This window comes from Alligator mississippiensis, chromosome 1, assembly GCF_030867095.1.
Source record: "Alligator mississippiensis isolate rAllMis1 chromosome 1, rAllMis1, whole genome shotgun sequence".
Classification (NCBI taxonomy): domain Eukaryota; kingdom Metazoa; phylum Chordata; order Crocodylia; family Alligatoridae; genus Alligator; species Alligator mississippiensis.
The window spans coordinates 479849245-479857832 of NC_081824.1; the positions used below are offsets into that span (position 1 = coordinate 479849245).

General features: G+C 48.8%; 1 long non-coding RNA gene across 1 annotated transcript; it reads right to left on the reverse strand.

The window, feature by feature from the left end:
• Positions 1-2234: 2234 nt before the first annotated feature.
• On the reverse strand, positions 2235-6974 carry LOC132248854 (uncharacterized). The gene is made up of 3 exons (XR_009460313.1): positions 6895-6974; positions 5795-5981; positions 2235-2309 (listed from the first exon to the last, which is right to left on the reverse strand). It is a non-coding gene; the product is annotated as an uncharacterized LOC132248854 (long non-coding RNA).
• Positions 6975-8588: the final 1614 nt, after the last annotated feature.

Sequence of the window (8588 nt, forward strand, 5' to 3'; positions counted from 1 at the left end):
AAGAAGAAAAAAAACCCCACAAAACACCTCTGGAAACACAGGACTGACAAAGAACCAATTTTCTTCTTAGTACTACCTCTTGTAATAGTGTTATTATGCATCTATTCTGTATCTCTATTATGCAGGAAAAAACTCTTCAGAACCTGCCTCTGTGGTTTCCCACAGAAAATCCAGTGTTTCACATCACAAAACATGTGCAGAGCCCAGGCCCACGCTGGCCCTTATCTGGATACATGGGTCACAGCCACATAGGGAAGGAGGACTTGTGTCTATGCAGTGGGTCCTAGGGGACACCACGCCTGTCCAGGGAGAGAAAACACACAACACTTCCAGAAATATTGAAAAAAAGATGTGCTTAAAAGGAGATGGCGATTACTTTTTTTTCCAAAGATATCACCTGTGTTCCCCTACTGATGCTCAAGAAGGCTAATGCCTGGCAACTCTCCCTGGTTGATCTGGGCTTGCAGAGACTATACTGACCGATTCAGTGCCCCTGCCTTCATGCTCTCCTAGGCTGTCTGCATTTGGAGGTGACATCTGCACAGTTATGCTGAGAAATGGCAGAAGGGGAAGCGTCATCTGCTACTTCCACCTCTGACACACCTCTTTTCAGTGGCCATTAGTCAACCCTACGTGGGGCCCTATGTGGGGAAGAACTAGCTGAACGTGGCCCTTGAAGAAAGAAAGACTAAGCACTGGTGACGCCACACCGAAATGGCAGCTTCAGGCGAGAGAGGCAGTGCTCATGGGGGACCGAAATGACCCGGACATCTGCTGGGAGGAGCAGCCGGCCAAAACTAACCACTCACGTAGGTCCTTAACCTGCATGCAGGACCTCCACCTAACCCGGAGGTGTCCAGTCCCACCAGGGATAACACCTTGCTACGCTTGGTCTTTGCAACAGGGGATGATCTTGTGGGTAACCTGAGAGCGCACAGTAGCCTGGGAGACAGCGACCATCATTTGGTCGAATTTACAATCCAACCAAGGGTGGGAAAAATCAGCAGCAAGGCTGAAGTGTTAGACTTCAGAAGGGACAATTAGGGCCCAGGCTAGTTGGCGAGGTGGCTGAACTCAAGAGCATCGAGCATATGGGTCCAGGAGACTTGGCAGTTTCTCGAGGGAGTGATCCTTAGGGCACAAAAGGAGACTATTCCGCTATGCTGGAAAGGGGGAAAGGGGACTAAAAAGCCCCCTTGGTTGAACAGGGAACCCCAGAAAAGACTCGGGGCAAAGAAAGAGATGTATAGGCAGTGGAAGCAGGGGGCAGCCCCCAAGGAGGAATATACCCCTCTGGCGCACTATTGCAGGGAATCAGGCCCGCCAAGGCAGGACTGGGGCTTAGGAGGGCTACAACAATAAAGGACAATAAAAAAGCCCTTCTACAGAGACCTGGCGAGCAAAAGGAAGGCGCAGAGTAACACAGGGCCCCCGCAGGACAAGTCAGGACAGTTGGGGGCTGACACAGGGAACAGGCGGAGCTCTTCAATGAGTTCTTCGCTTCAGTATTCCTCAGGACTGATGAAGACAATTTGCCCAGCTTGAACATACATAGATGTCCGGAAGGCACTAGACCGCCAATGGCTAGTGCTGACTTCGTTAAGGAGCACTTGGAGGGGCTGGGTGGGTACAAGTCAGCAGGCCTGGACGACCTCCATCCACGGGTGCTGAGGGAATTGGCCAGTGTCATAGCTGAAGCACTGGCACGGCTCTTTGAACACTCATGGTGCTCTGGGCAGGTCCCTGGGGACTGGAAAAGGGCCAACGTGGTGCTCATCTCTAGGAAGGGGTCAAGGGATGAGCCGGGTAACATTAAGTCAGTCAGTCTCACCTCTATCCTTGGAAAAACACTGGAAAAAATCATTATAGAGTGCATTTGTGAAGGCCCAGCAGGGGAGATGATGCCGAAGGGAAACCAGCATGGGTTCATCACAGGTAGATCTTGCCTGACAAACCTTATAGCCTTTTACAACCAGGTAACACATTGCCTTGACACAGGAGCTGAGGCAGATGAGGCAGATGTAAGGTGAGCTCTTAGGAAAGGAAGGACACTAACTTCCCTAATTTCTCCAATGAATGACTAAGGGGGATAATTTCCATTTTAATCTATAACGGGTTTCAGTGTTTAGTCCATTTGTACAAGTGTTTTAAACACAGCATCACTAAAATATGTTCAGTGCATCAGAATACAGCCAGAACAAAAAGTACTGTAAGTAAAATGTGCTGAGACTTACCACCAGTTTGTCTGAAGTAAGGAAGAACTCTAGGTATCTGGTGTGTCCATACAAGGTGTGGTAACGAGGATCATACTGGAAATTAAGGAGCATACTAGCATTATGTACAGCAAATCCAGGAAATGACATGGCATGCAAAGACAGCAGCACGATAGTACAGTCCTACGCTGCCATCCTGTGTACTCCGGTGCAGCCAGTCCTATGTATGCCATGGTTACCGATCTGGAGCGTCATGCAACGTGAAAGGAGAGAATCAACTGTTAATTTTAACATAGACGATACCATAGGTTACTGAACGGGCAGTTTACACCCAGAGTTCTCCTTTACACGACTGTAGCCCGTTTCCCTGCAAATGACTTGGTTTAGTGCCTTTACACGGAAGAGGGAAATTGTGACTGTAATTGCACAGAGCATGAATAGCAGAGAGTTGAAAAGGCATCTTAGTGCTTTCAGGGAATGCATTCCTCCATTCCTCCTCAAGAGCTCCCTCGGCATCACACTCCCATCCCACATTATTTCAGGCCCCCTGGTTCCCCCCACTGTCACTGCTCTGTCAGGGCTCTGTGTGCCGCCTCTTCTCTTCCTCCCATTCAAGGCTCCCCACATCATCCATACCATGGCAGTGGCACAATGACTCCTCCACCCCTAACTGCTGCGCCAGCTCCCCTCCTTCTGTGTGCATCGACACCAGGGATTCACAACCCCCTGCTACCTGGCCCCATTTCGTGTGCTCCTCCCTTCCCTGCCTATGCTGAAACTGTGTGCATGCCCCCCAGCTACCTTTTTTGGGCGGGGCAGAGAGAGGCGGGTCCAAGAGAGAGAGAAATACTGAGGAAGTCATTGAGGGGGCCTATATGTTAAACTCAGTTGGGAGGAGGAGACAGGGGTGCTGTTTTCCTGGAAAACATTACCACTGCAAGAATCCCACTGGAACAAATAAAGAAGAAGTATGCAGACTTGGGGAAAAGATTCAAGATGTAGACACTCCCTTCATTTGCCACCCACCGAAGACAAATGACAGAGACATCGTATTATAACAAAGACCAGTATCTGCGTTGAGACTAACGGTCCCTGACGTCAGGCAGAAGGTAGGGCAGGATGGCACGTTGGAGTCTCACTGGCTCAGAGAAGCATGAGCTTTCATAAGCAGCAACCAGCTTCCCCAGATGCTATGGATAAGACAGAAAGAACAGATTCCATGTAGAAGAGAAAGGGCAGGGATGTCACGAAGAAAGGGAATGTGAGAGCTGCTGACAGTAACAGGGGACTGTTCTGCATCAGATCTCAGGACAGGAGAACTCAGGGCACCCACTGACCTTGACAGGAGACAGGTTTAACACCGAGAGAAAGTACCTTTTTGTGCAGCAGGTAGTTAGTTAACCTGTGGAACTCATTGCCACAGGAGGCTGTAGAGGCAGCTAGCATAGTCAGGGTCAAAAAGGGACTAGACGAATTAATGGATGATAGACTGATAAAGCAATAAGGCTACAGTGTTGTTGTAGTCATGATGGTCTAGGAAACATCCAAGAAGTGATAATATTTTTGTTCTATCTTTAATTAGTAAATATTAAACAAAGCAGTCAGGGATATATCATATCCTCTGGCATCTCTAAACCGATGACGGTAGATGTCAGGGATGGGATGACATCATCTGATACCTCAAAGGAAAAGCCTGGAGAAGAGAATCTGAGGTCCTGGTCTACAACTCTGTCATACTCTTCAGCTTTTCAAGGGTCTAGGCATCCCCATCTCCAGCAAAATGACATCACTTTCTGAGAGTGTCAAACTTCATCCTAGCTGCACGTGGATACAAGGGGACAATCCCAAGGTTCAATGCTGGTCTGCAGTACCTTGAGGTCAAACGAGCAAAGAAAGGGCCTACCTGAACCTGCCTGCTCCTAGCCCACTCACTTCTCCAAAGACTACGGACCAGGACTTGTCAGGAAGAGAAGAGAGAAAGGTAGAAAAGACCACGTGAAGGATTATCAAGTCTTCTTCAGATGTAACATGCAGAGAAAGAAGAGCTGCTTATCATAAGTGGAGGTACATTACTAGACCCCGGTTACAGGCTTTCTTTGCATAGGCAGCAACTGGGTGTCAAAGCTGCTCTGCAGTGAGGTATTTCTGAGTGCACTGGGCACACCTTACCTAGCAGACTCTTCCAGAACGATAAATGTCCTATGAATGTGGGGGGAAGAGAGTGGGAAAGAAATCTGGGCATGATAATGAAAGTTGGTTCTTTATCTGACCCCAAATGAAAGGGAAGCAAGGGCTGGACATCCTCTAGAAACATATCAAGAAGAAGAACAACAACCCAAAGCAGTGCCCAAAAGGAAAGTGGTGGTATTCTGTCTCCAGCAGAGGCAGACCAGAGAGAGTTTGGGCATGTGTAACAGGGCACTGTCCTGAGGCCAGTCCAAGCGTTGGCTCACCTACCTGTCTAGGGAAGTCTGCCTACCTGACTCTCCTGCCATGCCTTTGTTGTAACTGAAGTTGTCCCTAGGCGGGAAGCTGCCCATTTAATTGCCCTGATGCTAAGGGTGGAGAACACAGCTTCAAACCTCACCTTATGTCCCATGCCTCGCAGATGGCATCCAAAATTACTTCCAATTCCCCTGGCCCCATTGTTGGCCCACACTCAACCTCTGGCCCAAATGAGGCCTCAGGTACCTAGGCCACATGCCCCCTTCACTGGGACCTCTGCCCAGGCCCCTCGCTGGGGCTTCTGCCCTGCCCCTCCCTGGGCTCTTGGGCCTTATGCCCTTTGGGCCTCAGGCCTTGCTCAACGTGCTTTGGCCTGGCCTCAGGCCCCCTTCTGTCAGCCTGGACCCTGGCTCAGCCCCACTCAGTGGGCCTGGGACCTGTGCTTTTCTGTCGGGGTGTGCTCCCCGAGTCTTTCCTCTCCATAGGAGCATCCACAAGGCAGTAGGGGCTGAGGCTTTCCAGTGCCCCATGCTCACCTTGCACTGGGGAGGTACTGGTGTGGCATGTCCTGGGGACTGTCCCGCCACAGGCAGCCTCACACCATCCTCCCCAGCAGGGAGTAGTTTCAGGTCATGCCCCAGGGCCAGAACTCGTCTCCATCCCATAGCTCCTACCCTGGACCTCCCGGCTGCTCTGGGACCAGCAGATCTCCTGCTGGGCAATGTGGCTTCTTCAGCTCCCTTCAGCAGCTGCCCGCTCTGCTCTCAGGGCCTATCCTTATCCCCAGGCTCCTCCTGATCACCCTATGACCGCCTGGTTGGGTCTGCAGACTGGCTGCAGCCTGCTCAAGCCCTTACAGGGGAGGCACAGCCTGTGCTCTGCCACAGCGCGGACGTGGAGCAGAGAGTCCGTGGTACAGACAAAGGGTGTCTGAACAGAGAACAATGTCCTTAGCCTCCAGACCATGGGGGAACCACGGGGTGGCAGGGAAACAGCATGATCTCTGTCCCCAGAATACAAAACAAACGCCCAGCACCAGCGAGGACACTCTCAGCCTAAACATGGCCTTTCCATACACAAGTTCCCTACTAAACACATGCATGAATTCAGGTAACTCTTATTGATATAGTATGTACTTTCCGGCTCTCGTTTGTAGGAAGTTCTCTCTCTTCAGCTGCTTGATTTTCCAGGAAATCACCAGTTACTCCACAGCGATCGGGTGAGTCCTCATCAGCTGCGACTTGAAAAATGAGGTGTTGAAAGGATGACGAGTCCTCAATAGGTTCAATATCATAGTTTCTATCTTCAACTTTCAGGAGTCCACTACAAAGGGTCAAATAGAAGTGAAAACGTAATGTTCACATGAATTAAACTGCAGTCTTTTTTTAAAGAGGAGAATAAGAGTGACTGGGGAAAAAAAAGCAGTTAAAATTCCTACAATTTACCAATCTTTTCATTGCACTAGCACAGTAAAATTGTGTGTATCCACAAGCCCATTAGGACAAATCTATGGCCTCTCTCAACCTTTCAAAGACTATAGACAGAAGGTAGAAGGAGGAAGAGACAAAATAAAGACAGAAGTGTGGGCAATGACCATTTTTAAGCAGCGTTATGAACTTTGGTGTTGTGAAGAAATCTGACATCAGGAAAACTCTGCAGTCACAACGGTACTTCTTGTTGCCTATGTGGACACCACGAAAACCAGTCATTTGTACTTATGCAGTAGTTAAAATCAACGTGGTTTTGGGCACAGGATCTTGACTCAGGACAGTGTGATTTCTGCTAAACCGCTGTGACACTGTTCTTGCTCCAGCCCTTATGAGCCTCTGCCATTGCTCCAAGGAACGGCACTTATATTCTTTCCTATTGTCCAGCAAGATTTGCCTTTCCCTTAGCACAATACAAAAAGTAACAGAAACAGCATTTGACCATATAAATGCTTAATGTTGACCAAGGCTGTAATCTAATCTACTGGGAGTTATGTCCCTCACATGTGTATCACAGCCCTCGATAAGAGCTATAACGTTATAATATCATGGCTTATTTTGTGCGTTGGATTACATTCATACATTTGTGATATGTCACTGAGATACAACACAGAAGGACACCTAATAAAATAACTGGAATAAAATCTCCGTGAAGAAAGAAAAAAGAGCCACTCACCATTTATTCTATCATGTCAGAGCTAAGTGGTTCGAACTGCGCACTACCCACTGCACAGAGCAGTCTGCTTTACCTGAGTCCAGAGCAGGTGCTGAGAGAAACTACAGATCCTGGGACGTCTTCCACAAACCCTTCGTAGTAACAATCCGTCTGCAAGAGCCAGAAATGATTTTCTTTTCTGTTATTACGTCTCATACAGTGGACTCTCACATAACATGTGGAGAAAAGCTCCACCACACGAGCCTTCACCCCAACACAACGCCAAAAATTGCCTGGAGAGAGAGACAGCGACTCCCAGCTTTCAGAGCTTCCTTGTACTCATTTGATAGCGTGAGGGACTCTTTTGAACTACGCTCTTGTTTGACGATAAAAGGAAAAAACAATAATACAGGAAGAGACTAGGGGTGATTTTCTGTATGGAAGGATGATGGCAAAGAGGAGAGGATTGGTAGTTTTATACAAGTTTAGAAAAACATGAACGCAAAACTGATGCAAAGGGAAAAGAGGATAGGCAAGAACTACAGGAAGAGAGAAGTGGCTCCAATATCAATAGCCTTAGTTGGGGAACTAATCAGGTTAGATTGCCTATGCATTTTTCTTTCTTTTTTTTTTTTGGATCACTTACTGAAATCTAAGTCTTCTGGGTTGAAATTACCCAGGCTTCATTTCTACCTAAGCAGGTATATTGTATGTAAGCACGCTATAATTTAATTCTGCACTGACTTGGGGAGGGAATTCCACGCACAACTGCACCAATTGTATAGGGTCCCAGTATAAACTTTTGCAATGCAACTTTATGTATTAATAACTAAACTGATACATCTGCCTGATCCTCTGCACAAATACACCAGAACCACTACAGCGCTAACCCGGCATTGTTCAGTGTGAGTCAGGGCAGTTCAGCCAGTGCGCACCACTGCAGGCTGTGCCCACTCCTCAGCAGCTGCTGCCTTTATCCTTTCCAAAACAGCTGAAAAGTACCTTTGTGCCTACCCATCATCTCAGCCTTTTTTTGTAACCCCCCACCCCCGCCCCAATGAATGGCTGGCTCGGACATGGGGATGGGGGTTTGGAGCGGGGGCAGGAGAGGAAGGTGGTTTGTCCTACACCCTATACCACTTGTCGCTGAGCATTTCCCACTGTTTCTGTTTTTCCTGACTAGCCCTAAGGCAAAGACAACCGTGTGTTACGGACATAGATACCTAGCAGGGGAAGCAAACTCTGGCCCTAGGTGCCTAGATGGATCGCTGTTCTGGTTTCCCCTCCACGGGCTGGGCGCCCGCAGGGAGGCACTCTGCAGCTCAGCAGAGCAGCATCTCCGGTCCAGGTCTGAAAAAGGATTACGTGCTTTTGCCAAGATAACGGGGGAAACCTGTGGTGGAAATGAAACACGACCCACAGGCTCTCAACCCCTGGTTAGCACCCTTAACACTGGGCCACGTTTGTTCATAGGCTTCATAGGCATTAGGGCTGGAAGGGACCTCGGAAAATCATTGAGTCCAGCCCCCTGCCCAAAGGGCAGGACGTCAGCTGGGGTTATAGGATCCCAGCAAGATAAGCATCCAGTTTCATCTTGAAGGTGTTCAATGAAGGCGCTTGAACCACCTCCGGTGGCAGGCTGTTCCAGACCTTGGGGGCTCGGACAGAAAGAAATTCTTCCTTATGTCCAGCCTGAAACGGTCTTGTAGTAGTTTGTGACCATTCATCCTCGTCATCCCTTGGGGCGCTCTGGTGAACAAACGTTCCCCCAGATACTGGTGGTCACCC